We start from the raw sequence: 19,810 nt of genomic DNA on the forward strand, positions 1-19,810 counted from the left end.
TTGGAAATTCTCTTAAAATTCAAACAAAAAGTAATTTATATTTTTGGAGAATTTTAGAAATTTGGAATTCTCTTGAAATTCAAAGAAAGAATAATTTATATTTTTGAACAATTTTAGAAATTTAAAACTCTGGAAATCCAGAAAAATTTGTATTTTTGAAGAATTTCAGATTTATTAAGATTTTTATTCTTTATAGAACAAACATTATCTGGAAGAAAAGAAAAACGTCTAAATTTAGAGAATTTCGAAAAGATTTAAGAAAATTTTTATATTTTCTACGACGAGAAATTCGATTATTACAAACGTGAAAAATTCATGTTTCTCTTGGCTATTATTTTGTAAGCGAACATAATTCTTGAGATGTCTCCAATACGCGACGTGACTTCCTCGTAGTCAAGTTTAGTATCTAAGGGATATTTTATGGCATGTCCCTTCGCAACGGAACCTCGTAAATATATCTTAATCGTGGCATTCGCAGTTTAATTGCAATCAATATCATTTCTTTTTTATAAATTCAAAGAAAAATTTATGCATTTTTAAACTATATCGAAATATTTGTAATTATGAATTATAGATATTTAATAATCCATTTTTGAATATAATTAAGAAAGTTTCTTTCCTCCGATTGATTGTCTGAGAAACAAGCAATTATTATAAACTATGTCATTATTATAAACTATGTCATGAAATTCAGCAATCTTTTCAAAAAGGAGAAAATTCTCGATCTCCATTGTTATCCAAGAAAAAAAAAATTCAAAGATTTTATTCGATTTTCTATTCTATAACGAATTAGCGGTTTTACTTTCTATCGAATTAAGAAGTTTGTTATTAAGTATGTCACAATTCACTGTCTCCAAGGTTGAATATGAAATAGAATGAAAGTTTAGAGAGTCGTAATTTTTGACTATTAAAACCAAACGTGACGAATTTACACTTTGACATCCAGAAAAAAAATGTTTTCTCTATTTGCTTCTAATTTCTATTCGCTTCTTTTCTGATCAAATTTAATAGCTATAACTTATTGTTAGGAACGTATTTTTAAACTCGTATTTTGTTCTTTCAAATGTTAAAGCGATAATTAGTCATGGTTTATGATAATTCTTGATGATTCTTTGAACAGTAAATTAATGCGAAAATTGTGCATAATTGAGTAATTTTAATTAGAAAATTGATCGTTAGAGGAAAATTAACTTAAACTCGTTCTGTTAAAAATGATTAATTAAAGATATTTTAAAAATAATATTTTATATTGGATTCTACAATCACATTCTGAATATTTTTGCAAATCACTTTTTTTTTTATTTTTATTTGTAATCACATTACACCAAATCGAATATATTTTTTAACAACTTCTATGTTATTTAAAATTTAATCAAAGATCAAAAATATTTTTCTAATATCATAAATATTTTCACATATTTTTAAACAAATAACAATATTCATCCTAAAAATCATGGCATATCGCCAATCAAAAAAACTAGGTTATGTTAGATTAGGTTAGATTAAAAAAATATTGTTTTAATATATGCAAAACGTTTCCTTTGTTTTCATTTTAGACGTAAAACGTGTAAATCGAAACACATATTCAGATTAAAAAGAAAATATATGCATATATACAAAAATAAAAATTATATTACGAACTAAAAACATGTTGAGTGGATTGATTTCACTTTCTCTTTCTCTCTTTCTATCTCTTTCTCTCTCGTATCAAGAAAAAATAGCGATAAAAATAGGCAGAACGACGATTTAAGAGTCGAGGAAACGAAGGGACAAAGAACTAGTGGCATCCGCTGGGAATCTCATTGTTCCGTTTTTATGAAAGAGCTCGAGTATATCATGGCCTTATGGAAACGGACAATCGCGGTTTTGCAATTCTAAAAGTGTCCATGTGGTTTGACCATATCCTCGCCACGAATCAAGATCGCGGATGAACGATTCACGATCTGACAAACGACACAACGGAAATGATCGTGCTTCTATTGCTTTGCAATTCCAACTACTCACTTTCCATTGTGCGTTATTATCGCCGATAGTTGATACGTGACTTATACGATCGTAAGGCGAGTTTTCACGGCCACCTCCATTTTGCTCGGTCTATTATCGATCGAAAAAGTATTCGAATCTTTTTTCTGGTGAATAATATTGTATAAATAATAATGTTCGAAGATAAAAATATGTAAAATATATTTGTGTTTGTTATTATATTAATTTTTGATCGATCTGATTTTCATAGTTATAATAGCAGTTTTTATGATTTGTATTCAATGCATACGAGATGGATGAGAGAAAAAAAAATCGAATTTTTCATGTCTTATATCTGCATTGTGAAAATATTTGAATTTTCAGTATAAATAGTATGATAAAAATATGTAAAAACTAATTTTTGATCAATCCAATAGTTCATAGTTATAATCATACGGCAAATTTTTATGTGTGATTTATGTTAGTTATATACATGATGAATCATAAAAATTCGAATCTTTATTGTAAATAATTGTTCATAATAAAAATATGTATAATCTTATCGATAGATTTGATAAAAAATTTTTCCTCTAAATTATATTTCGATTAGATAAAATGTAAAATTTAATCGATTGAATATTCTTTAATGTAAACAAGTCTTTTGTCCTTTATCCACTTTCCCTCGAATGATTAAAATGAATTTCGAAAACCAATCATCGATCGATGTAACACTCGTTCTCTTCATTGCGTAAACAAAGATAATAAAAAAAAATAAATAACAAAATAATGAAAATGGAAACGTATTAATACGTCTGATCATAATAAACTTATTTTTCATTTATTCCATTCACCTTGTCAATGATGGGCAAAATTTAATAGTTGAAATTACCTCGATAAGTTATTTTATGTTCAAAATATAATAATTGCAAATAAATGTTTAATAATGTCAAACAGTCGAGGTTATACGAAAAGCTGATTATATTATATTATATTATAATAGATACGAATAAATGTTATTCAAGCATTTTAATAAATAATTATTTAAAGTAATTCAAAATTTTTAACTAGTTACTTTTTCATCACTAGTTACTTTTTAATGTTTTTTGTTCACAGCACAGCAAAGTATTGATAATGAAACGTTAACGAGATTGTTACATAAGTTTAACAATGAATTTCTACTTTGTTCTATGCGTGTAAAATGAAGGACTAATAAACATCGAATTTAATTTGACATCGAATTGTAGAACGAAATTGCATGCATGCTTTTAGAGAAGAGTGTCGAAAGATCTTTCTTGACACAATATCGTCGTCTTGCGTTTATAATTATATCTTACATAAAGGAAGTTAAACAGTTGTGTCTTCTATTGAGAGAACAGTGTTACGATTAAACGGTAGCTAAACTGAATGATATTTTACTTTTCCGAGAAATTAATTAGTTCGTGTAATTACTACAATTATTTGTACGCTGCGCAATTTCATCTTATAATAATATAACGATATTAATTAAATCTCAATACATGTAATATAATCTTCTTTAATAATGATTTTCTTTACGAGGAATGTTGGATATTAACATTTAAAGAGTAACTTTCCACATTTTAATTGCAAAGGAACGAAATGAAATCTTGATATGATAAATGTATAATTTGTGTGTATAAATAAGTTTGACCCACTTTTTAACTCACGATAATTATAAAAATTGCAAGAAGTTTCTATTTGTTTCTAACTTCATCTTTCTTCCTTTCTGAATCCGCCATTTTTAATTATTTAGTTTCAAATTATAGAAGGCGGTAAATAAAACTGGTATAAGATCGTTTGAAAATTGCAAAGAGAATTGAAAATTCGCAGTTACATTAATTTTATTAATTAATGGACGTGAGTTAACGATAAATATCATAAGTTCGTAATTATCGTTGGCATAATAGGATATAATGCGGGATTATTACAAAGGTCTATCAGAAAGTCGTGATTCTCATCTTTATAATTCTAAAAAAAAAAAAACTCTCTCTATCGATCAAATGGCAAACTTCTATCCATAATGAATTTTCTCATAGAACACATTACGATTCAAAAGTTTGAAAGTCTTTTCTCCTTATTAGTTTCGCAACTTAAGAAATTATTAAAATAATATTCTTAACAAAACATCTTATCGAAATTCGTTGATAATAAAAATATATATTGAAAGAACTACATTTACATTGGCTAAATTCTTCTTTTGCTTAATTTGGCCGATCGATAAATCAATTTTTCGATGAGTTTATTCGATTAATTTTAATAATTGTCAAGTTCCATTTTTCTATCTAGCTTAAAAACAAATCTTCTTTCTAATTATATTACTAACTAAGAAAATTAAACAGGTAATTTAATTTTTAATTTAATTTTAATAATAATTTCAGTGTAATATTTTGCTTTAAGAACTTACAAATTTTCTTTCTAATTACAGTATGTATATCAAGAAGAAAACTAAGAAGAAAAATTAACTTTTCGACAAGTTTAGTCAACTAATTTTAATAATAATTACCATTGTCATCACCAATTAATTCCATTAATTTCCACTGTATTATCTATCTTAAAAATTTACAAATCTTCTTTCTAATTACACTATATGCCAACTAAGAAGAAAATTAAGAAGAAAAATTAATTTCTCGACAAGTAACTTAATAATTTTAATAATAATTCCACTATAACATCTTACCTTAAGAACTTACAAATCTTCTTTCTAATTACAGTACAGTATCAAGAAGAAAACTCAAAAGAAAAATTAACTTTTCGACAAACTCGTTCAACTAATTTTGGTAATAATCAGCAAGTTCCACTAATTTCGACTGTATTATTTGTTCTAAAAACTTACAAATCTTCTTTTTAATTATATTAGGAATACCAACTAAAAAGAAAATTAAGAAGAAAAATTGATTACTCGATAAATAATTTAATAATTTTAATAATAAATCCATTATCTTCTAATATCTTACCTTAAGAATTTACAAATCTTCTTTCTAATTACAGTATATATCAAGAAGAAAACTAAGAAGAAAAATTAACTTTCCGACAAACTCGTTCAACTAATTTTGGTAATAATCACCAAGTTCTGCCGTAAAACCTTCTTTCTAATTGCGTTATATATACCAAGAAAAAAAATTACTTTTTCGACGAGCTCGCTCAATTAATCCTAATAATAATTACCGTGCCATTCTAAAAACTTACAAACCTTCTTTTAATTAATTACAATGTGTACCAACTACTCGAACACACTTCTCACGATCTTTCCTGGATCAATCGATCGCTCAACGATGGTCATTACCAGTGTTTGTTTTACAAGCAATCAGAGTTCACGTTCCTTTCAAATGGTTGAATGGTTCGTTACGCTCGGTGTGTCGTTAACCGATATCATTCCAACGCAAGAGCGTGCCGATTAATTAGAACGACGAGATGATCCGCTCACGCGGCATGGAGAAACGAGGAAGCGAGCCATTCGAGGATGATGTGGAACCAGGAAGCAGCCGGGACGATAGGATCAAAGCCTGATAATTCCGACGGAACGGTTCGCCTCTTCGATCGTTCTTCTATTGAAAACGAGACCTCAATTTGCTTCTTGCTACGTGTTAATAGCTTCTTCTATTCTTCTATAATGGCTTCCTCGGACGGTGTTTAAGGGAAAAAAGGAGAATAGCGTTGTTAGCTTGATTATGTGAGTTTGTATTGGTTAATTATTAACATTAAAAGAAGAAATGGAAAGAGATTGTGCAGTGAAAGAGAAAGATTTTTCAATTTTTAGAAAATTAATGTAGAGAAAATTAAAGAACGTGATAAAAGAAATGCTATATTTAATAATATAATAATAAAAGATTGAAAGTATAATGAATAATGTTACTTATCGTTAATGGATTCTTCCATTATATAGAGACGAAATAGATTCTTCCATTTTTTTGGTGAATTTCCATGTGATATACTAATTAAACAAAAATACGTATACATTTCTTTATCTAAATGATAAATTTCTATATTGTTTTATGTACAATGTAAAATGAAGAAGTGATACGATGTGGTACTTTGGCGGAAATGTGTTGATATAACTTTTGCTTAATATGACAGTGACGTCATATTATTTCCACTGCTGTTGCTACATTAGGTCCATCACGTGACACAATGGAACGCTTAGCATTGGTGGAAGGCTGATCACGTGACGTACCTTTATCTAATTCAGTAATATCCATGGGGATAATGTGTCGCACGTATTATCTTTCTGTGGAAATTCGTAAGAGGAAAATCGAGCTATATTTAGTAATAGAGGATACAGAATATTATTTTCATTCTAATCATAATTTGATCTTTAGATTTTCAATACGTTTTACTTTTATTTGAAAATACTAAAAGATAGTATTTTCAAATAATACTAAAAGATAGATATAACTAAGTATGAAGTAATACAATTGTCATATATTGTTAGAGATTAATAATTTTCACTTGTATTTGAAAAATTATCAAACTTGATTTGAATTCAAAAAAGATTTTATTCTATTTTATTTATTATTTTCATATCTTTCTTTGATCATAATTTATGAATTGCTCGGTATATTCATTCATCTTGTGAAAAACATGCAAAATATATTTAACGTATCATACGTATTTGCATAAAAATCCTATCAATCTAATGATAAAAAATAAGCAAGAGGATATTTTAAATGCGAGTATGCAATTTCAAATTTCCGATCACGAGTCCAAAGATCAAATTTCAAGGGAAAATTTTTTTCATTTGTTCGTCCATCGTCGAACATCTGTCTTCAGGGCATCCTCATTCTCGGCTTAGGAAAAGCGTATCGAATCAGAAACAGATTGCATCGAGAATAAAGTTTCCATTCTTCGCCTGGAGAAAGATCTGATAATCGGTATTAACACGGATCGGATCGTATCTGTCTTGATACATTCAACGGATACAAAGTTGGTGCAGATGCGATAGTTATTATGGAAATCAGAATATCATTCGTAATTGAGGAAGTGACTCATTTTCTTGAACGATCGAAGAAATTGATCTGTGATTAGTATTGCACACGTGAGTATAGAACAAATGAAATGTTTATCGACCAATTATAGAAAGTATCGTTGGGAATTGCATTAATAACGATTTCATTTTTCGTAAAAAAGCGTTCTTAAAAATTTATAATTTTCTAACTCGTTGCACCGTAATTTTGTTTGTTGAAATTGTTTGCCTTAGATTTTTATCATTAATGAAAACAAAAAGCGAATGGAATAATTTACAAGGATAAATTTTCTTGATTTTATTTTATGTATTATTATAGTGTTATATTATAAAATTCTTATATATCATAAATATTGTATACACATAGGAAGAATAATATGAATAATATTATATAAATTTTATATAAATTTTATATTTATTATTTCATTTAATAAAAATGATATGAGATTAATATAATTTTATTCTTATTATTCAAACGTAATACGATATTCATCAAACTTTGAAAACTTTTTAAAAAATCTATCAAATCAACATACTGAATTTATATTTCTCATTTCGTTTCTTATTTACGTTTAAAAATTTCAATTCTCTCGAATAAATTTCTATATACCAATCGTTCTTCACAAAATCTCAAATTCATCGATAAAATTTTTTTTGAATCTTGAATCGATTCAGAATTTTTCTAGCAATAAAAATATATCGTTTACAATTATTAACAATTTCCTTCAAGACTAGTTACCAATTATCTGCTACAAAATATCAATAAATTCATCAATAAACTTTTATTTTTCCGAATTCACGATACATCCATAATTTCTCCAGCAATCGAACAAGAATTCGGCAAGTTCTCGCTTATTTCCCTCTTTGAGCAATCCCATCGAAGGATTGCAGAAACGGTTGCAGAACACGATAAATCGAAAAAGAAGGGATTGCATTCGTCCCTAGACGGGAGCGCGAAGATGAAAACGATACGAGGCTCTGAGCGGTTAGTCGAGGCGAGAGGTATAGAAATTAATGGCCGATCGGCCTCGATTCGCGATATGTTCAAATGGGCAGGAATGGAAAGCGAATCGAGTACTGACCATTCCTCGTTTCCAGTTCGAGTTCTTCTTCCTGTGTTTTGCGGCGAGAAAACGTGCATCTTGCTGGCCACGATCTGCCCTTCGGGCTATCACGAGTCCGCGTTTTTCCAGACCTTTGTCGTTGCCACGTATATATGAGAAGAATCGTATTAAATTTAACGCATGCTCCGTTTTGACGAAACTACCGACCAATCTGCTTCCAATCGTCTTGCGCATTGCGCGAGCGTTAACCCTTTTACGAAGAAGCGATCTTGGATGAAAAAAGAAATCGATTCGCAGTAGTGGTAAGAATTCTGTTTTTAGTCTTTTAGATTTAAAATATGTACATACGATAAAATATGTATATATGTACTATATATTTATTTTATTATATGTTGGAATGATCCATAGTTTGAGAATTTGATTTAGAAGATAAATGACAAGTGATCGTTAGTTTATTTTACTTTATATTTTAATAATTATATTTTATACTATATTTTTGTTCTTTATTTTGTCTTATTTTAGTTGGTTCTTCTTTAAAAAAAATCATGCAGCGGAAAAATTGGAATTAAAAATACTTATAATTTTGAGGTTATACGTACGTACTTATATATTTATTTTATTCTTGAAATCCATAATTGGAGAATCTATGATTCATAAGATGTAATTCGAATTTTTATTAATCAAATCTCTCTAATTAGATAATTTCGAGAAATTTTCTTAACTCGAATCTTACGTTATATCTCTTCTCGAGTTATAAATTATCGAATCTCATTATCGAAGTGATATTGTGATATTTTATATCAATAACAATATAAAATAACAATTACACAATATTCCAATCACCAAGGATCACATAAAATATAACTTCATCAAATAATAAAACAAGAACTACAATAAAAGTAAGTCTCTATGGAATTATAATCATTTTCGAGGTGTTATTCGAACAGTTCCATGAAACTTTCGGAATTCATCTTTTTTCACAGTTCCAGCAGATGCTCGTAAACATTGGTTTATAGTTTTTCCCAGGACTTTGGTCGGGTGAGACCTTTCGTATCCTTTTATGGCCACACTATTATCATGGAATCTTGTAAATGTTTGAACAACCATCTCAAAGAAGTTTTACCATGTCGCAGCGGCTATCACGTGGCTGTACGTGGCACGTTTACTAACCAGATAGAGACACAAAATAATTCGCTTGAATTCGTAAGAAATGCACTGCTAATATGCTCGGAACACTGGTTTATTGGTCAGTCTGGTTCATTAATCTTTTACATGGAAAGATCGATTCAATGAGTACAGACGATGAATTTCTTAATTAAGAGACTTTTGTATTGAACCAATTGATTTTTGCCAAGAATGAAAGACGAGAATTTTTAAAGATGAAATTATAGAAAAAAAATTGTGAAAAATTGCTATTTACGGATCAATGGATAGTTACTAATTTTAAATCTATGATTGTTAATTAATTGTTAAGTTTGTATTTTAGATAATAATTGGAATTTTCTAATCTCTATTTTAACGTATTAGTTTAATGTATTTTTCGCAATAATCTCTTTTAATTTCTATTTTTTAATTTTTTTTAACAAATTTTTTATTGATTAATGAATTTTGATATATAAATAATTTTTTTTATTGAAATATTTTAATGAAGTAAAATTATTTTCAAGTTTTTAATTCCGCATTTTAAATTATAAAATCTTTAGAATTGAATACTCTATTAATAGAATCTCCAATAAAAAAATTATTTATTATATTTCACATGTACATAAACTTTCACTTAAAATCAATACTTTTAAATTACATCAATTTTTTTATAAGATAATTATGAAAAACTTTCAATTCTTATTGTATTTACATTTTAAGAATAGTACTAAGAAGAATAGTATATATCCGTTCTATCTTCTTTTTTGAACAAAATCGATTTTATCCATTTCCAGTATGTTCTTCCTCTTCCCAACATATTTCTTCCCGCGGAAATGGAAGACAGATTAATGCCATGGGATTTCGTTAGAGACAACAATGGTGTTCGATACAATTAGCCTAGAAGCTGACGTCATGCATCGTGGACGATGGATGGAATGCGAAATGCGGAAACAAAACAACTAGGTAGAACCTATTAATCGTGTCCTTACGACTCTCGTCACATGTAAATAACAGTGATTAAAGTCTGCGCAGCTAATGAACCTTGAAGAAAGAATTTATTGCCTAATATTGTGGATTCTTTTGCTCGTGTCGTCATTCCAATTTATATAAGAAACGGGTCCTTGATTACAGAATCGCAACTAAATGATTCTAATTGCAGATCTAAATATGGTAAACATTTTGATATTTTTGTAATGAAGAATATAACGAAGAACATAAATATTGATAAGTGATACGTTTAATAATGAAAGATTGAAATGATTATTAAACTTCATCGAGGTTAATTATTTGCTTTTTGAAAGTTTAAATATTATTTGTACATTTTGGATTAAATTGAAGAATTTTACTTGAAGCGAGAAAAATTGAATTGATTAATTTCATCAAAATTAATTATTTTCTTTTTGAAATGTTTGGTTTCCAAGAAGTTTATATAACGAAAAATATGAAACGAAGTTTATATATGGAAAGTGAATTATTTTATATTTCTATCTTATATTTTATATTTCTTCTTATATATAAAATAATACTGTATAACGAAAAATATGAAACGAAGTTTATATATGGAAAGAGAATTATTTTATATTTCTATTTTATATTTTATATTTCTTCTTATATATAAAATAATACTGTGATAATTATTCATTAATATTCGATTGAAATTTTGATAAGAAATTAGACAGAATTAAATAAAATATAAATATAAATAGTAAACAAAGAACATATAACGAAACTTATAGTTTAAAAATTTTTTAAATTATTCTGTTTCTACTTTATATTCACGCATTCTTTATTTTTAAAATAGATAAAATAAATTCCAAGCGAAATGGATTGAACCGTGCATTCAAAGAATAAAATAATTGCATTCGGCAAGCAATGAAACGGAATATGATATTACGCATCGTAACTATATAAAATTTCGCCATCAAACCGAAGCATGGTTCCCCTCCGCATTCCTGACACACATTACCAGCAATCGATCGCATGTCTCGAGCCGTGCACCGGAATACGTCCAAGCCTCTCGAGAGAATCTCCGTAGGCCTCTCGATCGCGACCTACATATTCCATCTTTGTAATGTTCGAAAGTTGTCGAACGACTTTTTCCAATTTCTTTTTTATCATGATGTTTCCTTCTCGCGCACGTTACATAAATCAAACAGTTTTCTCGATATCGGGAGAATACGAAGATCGAACAATCATTTAAGTAAGCTAACCTTAAACTGTTGGTCCACGGTTATTGAACCACAGTAGTTGTCTACACAGAGTTTTAAAGTAAAAAATTATAAGCTAAAGATGTTACATTCTTTTTAGATGTCAATAATTTTTTCGGTAGAATAATTTTTTTTTTGATCTATTGATATTCAAAATTATTAAGGTTAAGTTATATCGATTATATATATTGTGGTTAGTTAATATTTAAGTGAGATTCACTAATAGAAACTCAGCTTGAAATACATGCTCTATTATGTGATCGTACCAGATGATATTGATTAATAATAATCAAAATTTATGAGCTACATTGGGCATAGATTAGTACTAATTGTAAAATAATTAATTATTTTGGAATATTATTGGTAATAATTTATAATCCATTTAAAATTATAGATCCATGATTAAATGAAAATTAAATTAAATTATTAAATTAGAATAAATTAAATTAAATTAGATTGATAAAAGCTGTATACAATACAAATCAATTAATCATTTTAAAACATAGTGTATTAATGATTCGAAATTCACCTTAAACTATATATCGTCTATTAACGATCACAGATTGATTAACAATAATAATGTTAAAAATGTTAAAAATAATTAACCATTTATTTATTAATTAATCACATAATACATTTATTAGTGATTCGAAACTCATTTTATCAATACTTACTAACAATAATAATAATTATAAAGTTCGGTTACATTCAATACGAATAGCATTAACAAGTATAATATACTATTAGTAATAGTTCGAAACTCGCCTTAAAGTGTACCTTCCTATCCAAACAATCGCAATAGTTCATATCAATCAAAACAAATCAATTTTCTTCCATCTCTCGATCGATTTCCATTGTTGTTGAAAATTTCCTCAGAAGAAAATTCGCAGAGGTCGAAAAATCGATGGAAAACCATATTTTCTATAATGTATTGTAATCTCGAAACATCTAAGTATTTGGTGGAAAGTTTGTGTAATTTTGCCAACCGTCACAAGCAATTAGAGCGCAAGATCATCTTGAGAGGAACATTCGCGTTCTTCAAGTCGCTTTCCCAAGTTCTAGGTCACCGGGTCTCTCCTCCATCTCCTCGACTTGAACCAAAACAGGAGTAAAAGGCTGTCTGGCCAGTCTTCCAGATAGCGTACGAGCGAATCCAATCACTCGTATTGGCCTGTTCTTTTTCTTACCTTCGTATATCTACCTTTTCACCGCTTGACATCCTTTTTCCGACCTTCTCGCGATCAGGATTTACGCGTATCTTTCTTTTGAGTGAATTGGTGATTGTGTACAGGGTGATTCACGTGACGTCGTCATTTTTTTGTTTTGTGAAAAATTAATCAAAAATTGATACAGATGATATATTTAATCGTAATATTAATATTTATAGATAAATACTTAATTAACCATCTTGGGATCTCGATAATATTTTCAATATATTGTTGATGTCATCATATTGAATAGTGTTGAGAAGATTTTAGTTGGCAGTCGTTGTTAAATTAAAAAAAAAAAAAAAAAGTTTTTAACATTTAGACACATTTTAAGTTAAGTTAGATTAAGTGAGATGAGATCGTTTATTCAAGAGTTGTTAGGATGATATATTTTTGTAAATAATTATCGAAATTAAAAATATTTCATCAAATTATTTACCATTTTTCTTTAAAAACTATATTAAAGATTGTAATTAGAATTTTCATGATAAATATTTTCACTTTTCGAAAGTGAAACTTGTGGAGAATTTATAAAGACAAGAACGAAAGAGAAAATATTTATATGTGTAAACGAATTTGTAAATATGCTCTGGAAAAATTTACAACTTTCCTGGTAGATAAAAGACAATCGATTCAACGCGAAAATTTAAACAATATATCATAAAAGTGCTTTTACATCGTCGATAATAAGCTTTCTCGCGTTTTGTTTGTAGTTTCTCTAAAATAAACGATTCTATTTTCTTAACATTGTTTACAATATGATTCTGCGGGAATTTCTTCGTTGAAAGAATATAAAATATTTTAATTTTCTCTTGTCTTATGAGATTGGAATTATATCAAGCAAGATTTCTGCAAAATGATGCGGCATATTAAATGTGTAACATTCAATTGTAAGTATTAAAGGAAGGAAAACAAGATATTTTGTTTAGGAATACTAATATCATAAAAATTTACAATAATTGATATTCATTATTTTAAACACAGAAGAACAAAAGCTACAGTATTTTTCATTACATATTCAAGTATCAAAATTTAAAATAAAAAAGTTAAGTGAACAGAATATTTTATAATCAAAACTTTAGAATGATCGATATTCGATTCTAAGCATCGAAAGTATTAAAATTTTGTTTATAGCCATCATGAAAATTTGGAATAGTAAAAAAAGGTAAACGCAGAATATTTTAATCAAAATATTCAATGAATATAATAATTGAGATATCTCGTTCATGACGATGCATAAGTGATATCTCTCGTCCAAAATCGTTTAATCGCCCATCATTGGTTCACTAAATAAAAGCGTCGTGATTGCGAGGATATTGTTAACCGGCGATCCTCTTGGCCATTCACTCGAACGATTATCCTCCCTTCTTTCCCTCCATGGCTGGAACAATGAGCGTTTTCCATTTTTTCGATTTCTTCCGCTTTGAATTGGCGCGCGCTCGCCCACGTCCGCTTAAAGGGACTTCCGTCGCCGTTATGGAAATCCGCCAATGCAGCTTGCACGTCTCGAGCCGCACCTGATTAGCATTGAACGGGAACAATACGAACGGCAGGAGCCACTTTCGCGTTTCGTTGTTTTCAATTCGTCCCTTTCAATTGACGCGCCTCCATAGGTTAGGTTAAGTTCTTTCAATTTTGTTTTTGTAATTGTGGATCGCACACTGTCGTTCAAAAGTTTGAAAAAAAGTATCAAAGATCTCGTGTTAAATTTATTTATTAGAACATTTGTTTGAAAATTTGATAGATAATAAGATATATCTATGCTACATTAAATAATAATGATGGAATATTGAATAGATACAAGTTAACACTCTTTTTTTATTATTTTTAAAAAAAATTGGAGTATTTTTAATCTTTTTTATTTAAAATAATTGTAATCTTAATAAATTACCTCAATGTTTTTAATTCATATATTCAAGATTTTATCTCAAAAAAGAATAAAGATGTTTGCGCACAATATATATTGTCCGAGAAAAAATAATCAACTGCTATAATAATTGAAATTAACTTAAATAAAATCGAACAAATATCGTTTTCTCGTCTAATTAAAGTTCGTTGCTCATTGTCCGCACGGTGACTGACCCTTTGCATCGATCGGCGCCGACCTTAATCGTGACAGGAAGTTTCGTGACCGATACAGATACGGATTCAGTGGCGAGATAGGTTGGTAGCCGTGCTCGAACCCATGATGGCGTGGGCGTCGAGCATCGATCCTTCCATTCGTGTCGTTCAAACCGGTGAGTTCTCTCGATCGGGAAAAAAAAGAAAAACGATATATATTCGCCTACGTATCGATGATGATGAATAATATGTCCTCGATTATTCGTCATCACGATCGAAATAACATGTCCTTCATTCCTAATATCTCGTTTCTTCGTCATGGATTTCAAGATAATTCGAGAATAAAGTGTGGTTATGAGAAGAGATCAGTGAGAAAAATATCGCTAAAATAATTAATTTTATTTGAAGAAGGATCGATCGATGTTTATGATAAAAAAAATGAAACGTTGAGTTTGGAGGATGCAGGATACGTTTTCAAGGTTAATGCTTTTTGATGAAGGGATATTTAATTCCTCGTCTAATGGTGTTGAGTCACGATATGAGAATTTATATTTAGCACAAGAAATTTTTGAGTTGTTGAAAGTTAAGTAAAAAAGAAACTGAGATATTTTTGATAAAGAATTTCTACGTTTTCTAAAATAGTTAATAATAGTGTAAAAGAAAAATGGAAATTCAAGATGAAAGAAGAATCGATTGAGAATATTTTTAAGAGTACTTTTTACAAATTTCATCATTCTTTAATTTTAATATAAGATAATTTAAAATTTCTAAATTGTTGGAAATAGCAGGAAAGAGATGTGATATTTTTACAATTAAAAAATTTTTATGTTTTTCAGAATATTTGTGATTATAAAGAAAAGGAAAATTAATGGAAATTCAAGATGAGAGAAGAATTTTTAATTTTTTGAATTAGTTACATTTTTTAAAATAAGTATCCGCATCCTTAAAACAGATATTTATAATTAGATATATATCCTTATATGAGAATCTATAAATTGATATTACATCTTGAAATTTATTAAGTTCTTCAACTTTTCAATTTCTCTCAACTAAACTAATCTAAAAGGACATGTAAGAAAATCGATAAAATTTAAGTCTCGTTAATTTTTTCTCCCGTGTAATGTATAAGAACATGGAACAAAATGTGTTCGAAAGAAATAACATTTTATACGTATTTCTAGGCATGCCTATTCATCCATAAAATTTCAAAGGAAACGTGCTTTCATACGTAAGATCCATGACCAGTCGTATCGAATTCCAAGAATTTTTATCATTAATCTTAATCGATCTGTTCCAATCTCTCGAGGAAGAACGTGAAACATTTCACGGTCGTGCAAGCTGAGTCTGATCATAAGCTGATTTAATCTACTGGAATCGGTAAGAGTTTCTCGATATTTAGTATTTTCTATCTTCTTAATTTATGAGAATCTTCACATTTATGCCGTGAATGCCGCCAATATTTTCAGAAAATTTATTCCGGGACGGATAAAGTATATAGTAACACATAACTTTATCGACTTCGTGAGAGATTTTGTTGAATGAAATCTTGATGAAGATATTTTTATCTCTTTTGCAGTGAGTGAATTTCTTTTTTATTGGATAAGATTTAAAAATTAATGTTGTAACTTTCTTGTGAAACTAGAATAAAAATATTTTTGACATATATATATATATATATATATATATACAAAGAATTGAAAATGAAATAATACAAGATAATATTTTCTTTTAAAATAATTCAAAAAAATAAAATTTATTTATAAAATTAACGAGTTATAAATAGGAATAGCAATGATAGCTAAATACAATTAATCATAAGAATGAACTAACAAAAAAGATAATAATAGAAAAAAGATAATAAATAGAAACTTATATAATATAATTCTATAAAATATAAAAATTATTTAAAAACAAATATCATCATTTTTAATTATATTATTTTTAATTATATTAAAAATGATAAATGAATAAAAAATAAAAAATTTTCTGCGAGATGAAGCACGATTAAAATGTATATAATTAAATGGTAAGGCAGTGGCAATTAAAAGGATAACACAGCGAAACCAGTAATATCCGTAACATCTGTAATTTTCATAACCGACGGAAGGTAATCTTTCACTTCGATAAGTGGGAAAATGATAATTGCCTTTCCAATCTTTTTTCCGTAATTACTCACTTATGTATGTATTGCGAAAAAGAGATCTCGACGAAAGGTTAATCGACTGTAACAAGGAGTGTGTAGCAAGGTTAAACAGGAAATTGTTAATGCGTTCTTCGTATCCTGCACGATCTGTGACTTGGTTCAGTAGTCTATTGGCGTGATGTAATTTATTTAACGTAACCATTCGTGAATCTTTTTCGAAAAGTTAAATCGCGAATACATCTATTTACATTTAATTATTGTTGCGATGATTTTTTATTTTAGCAAAAATGTGTTTGCTAATGTAATTGAATTTATAATTTACATTCTTAATGTATGTCAATATTTAAAATTCTAGATATTTCGATTTTTATTTCTAGTAATTTCCTGTAATTTTCTAGTAATAAAATTTAAAAGGGAAAAAGTTTTCTTGACGAAAAAAAAAAATTGATACAGTTTAAAAAAAAGGAAAGAAATAAAAAATTCATAATAATAAATAAAAATATCTTATAAGCCCATCAATCAGGAAACTAGAAATCTAGATGTCTTATGGGAAAGTGCTAATTTTCAATGATCGGTGAACGGTTGATCCACGAACGAAGGAGAAAGCAAAAAGGAGAGGATTCTTCGTGTAAGCAAAACCATTCAAGCCACCTTTAATTAAATCATAAAGTATTTTCCTCTAATGATCACTATAATTTCTCGAAATTCCTCGTTTCGCGCGATTAAATGTCTAATTATCTTTCGACAAAGATCAAGAGGTCGTTATCGGTTTCGGCCGAGATTGATTCAATTCGATAACCAATCTGTTATACTTGAGGCCATGAAGACTGACCAACTTCATGTTGCAATTCTATTCTCGCAATTAACGGAATTGAAATTAACCGTTCGATGAAAACACTTATGGCGAAGATATAAGATTATGATAGAGGTTATGTTTTATTTTTTCGAATTTCAATAATTATTCGTTATTGAATCGATGAAAATTGTTTGTTGTATCGTAATGTATGATTTGCGATGTATGTAATAATTAAGCACTTATTGTTGTTATTTGCATGAAATGAGAATATATTATATTTGAATTTTATGATTTTAAAAAATATTGTTATTTACATATTATGTTTTATTAATTTTATGATTTTAGAAAAATTATTAAATTTTATAGAAATTGAAGATAGTTAAAAAATTCTGAAAAATTTGTTTATTTGTTACGTGAACGTGACGAGAAAGAGATAGAAAGAAATATTATTATTATGATTATTTATTTAATGTTTATGAAGAAAGAATTGAAGATTAAGAAAGAGGACTAATTGAGCAAAGAAAAAGAAAATAAAGACATTCATATATTAATTAGTAAAGATATTGTATTCCAATTATTATGGAATACATTATCTTTAAAAAATAATATGTAATAATAAAGAATGATGAAATCTTAAAACATTGATATATTCAATTGCAATGGCTTTCTTTTATTTTTAGAGGAAGTGTATTATGTTCCTTGAGAAAAAAAAGATATTCGTTCTAAGTTGATGTGAAATTGAAATAATGAAATGTGTAATTTAATTCTTCTATTGTATATTAAAGTTCTTATAAATACACGGTGGAAGAATAAGTGTTTAGATCGTAATGAAGTCTGAAGATAGAAACAGCAGATTGAAATTTTTACTTCCTATTTTTATAAGAAGAAGAAGAAATACAATTAGATTGCACGATTAAACACAGGATTAAGGTAATAAAATGAAATTATTGTATAATTAATTATTGTATAAAATATATTAATATTATTATAACGAATTGATTTTGATAATTAAATTGCTATTTATCATATCAGTATTGATTATCATTAATTTTAAATTTAACTTGCGGCAACATTTTTATTTATTTCAGGAATCAATTAGAATTCGAAGAAACACTATAAAATACTTACAATAGAACTTCATTTATTGAAACGAAATTTTCATCGATATAACTAAGTGAAACTCATACAAATTTCCTATCTTATTCTTATTGAACTTTTCCAGGAAACATGACAGGTTAGAAAAGAATTTTCCATATATCCAGTTTTCTCTTTGAATAAAAATTCGATTTTACAAATTGTCATTAATATTTTGGATTTCGTTACATTTTACAATTTTTTCTACTTATCAAATTAATATCTATCATTGGATACTTTTTTTTAATTTTTTGTGCGGTATTGAATATAAATAAGAAATGAAGGGAGAATGAGATTCCTCTGTTTCCGTAATACTGTACACTCTATTTTTATCTTGCTTCATCTAGGTTAAACTCAACAAAAGTAAATTCAACAAATCTCAATCGAAATTTTTCTATACCAACTTACACGGTTTTTTTGATCTCCACGATTAATTCTTCAAAGATACCGTATTAAATACATTAATATTTTGTATAATCCAAAAGATAAGATGATTAAATATCCATTTATTCGAACAAAAACTTCAGTTATTTGAACAAAAATTTAAAAATAGTGGATTCTTACTATACGAACCTATCATATAAATTGCTCATTCTTTGTCGGCTTTTACATATATAAATAGAATTCTATTGTAATTTATAATCTACTTCGTCTTAAGAAAAATAAATAAATTTCAGAGAGATGACAAAAATGTTACGTATTCGAGGCACGATACAAAACGAGTATAAAAACAGGCAATTTACAAGAAAGAAAGCAAGAAGACGTTGATCCTTGTTTCGATCCATCTCCCGTTTTATTTCTTTTTGTAACGATGGGAGCGGCAACTTTCTAGATGACCGACGGCAACCTCGAGGGCCCTCGATTGCGCCTCGGAAGATCATTGATCTTGGCCAAGAATCTTGCCGACCTCTTAATCACCGCCATCGTTAATCCGATTTTCGACGTGTCGTTAAAAAGAAGTGTTAATGGCATGTTGCTTTTTTTCTACCTTTTTACCTTATTTTTATCTCCAGTCCCAAAATCTTTTTATTCTCTGGATTCTCTTTGAAGATTTTGTGACAAATGCGCATCATTCGCATTGAAATAAAATTGGAACGTTGTGAAAAATTTTAAG

The 19,810-nt window shown here is 28.1% G+C and overlaps 1 protein-coding gene and 3 long non-coding RNA genes across 7 annotated transcripts in view; all 4 read left to right on the forward strand.

Annotated features, from left to right (window-relative positions):
* The window catches only part of LOC122715500 (heparan sulfate 2-O-sulfotransferase pipe), a 52,325-nt gene that overhangs the window by 17,478 nt on the left and 15,037 nt on the right, over positions 1–19,810 (forward strand). The window lies entirely within an intron of this gene.
* LOC122715556 lies at positions 3,149–5,165 on the forward strand. The gene is made up of 4 exons (XR_006346861.1): positions 3,149–3,353; positions 4,267–4,319; positions 4,406–4,614; positions 4,692–5,165. It is a non-coding gene; the product is annotated as an uncharacterized LOC122715556 (long non-coding RNA).
* On the forward strand, positions 6,444–8,300 carry LOC122715559. Its single transcript, XR_006346863.1, has 3 exons — positions 6,444–7,012; positions 7,763–7,942; positions 8,039–8,300. It is a non-coding gene; the product is annotated as an uncharacterized LOC122715559 (long non-coding RNA).
* On the forward strand, positions 8,541–10,493 carry LOC122715544. Of its 3 annotated transcripts, none has more exons than XR_006346858.1 (4): positions 8,541–8,599; positions 8,703–8,903; positions 8,988–9,207; positions 9,942–10,493. It is a non-coding gene; the product is annotated as an uncharacterized LOC122715544 (long non-coding RNA). The 3 variants fall into 3 exon arrangements; XR_006346855.1 differs by having other exon boundaries at positions 8,988–9,153; XR_006346856.1 differs by having other exon boundaries at positions 8,994–9,153.

This window comes from Apis laboriosa, unplaced genomic scaffold, assembly GCF_014066325.1.
Source record: "Apis laboriosa isolate Shangri-la unplaced genomic scaffold, ASM1406632v1 scaffold112_cov148, whole genome shotgun sequence".
NCBI lineage: Eukaryota > Metazoa > Arthropoda > Insecta > Hymenoptera > Apidae > Apis > Apis laboriosa.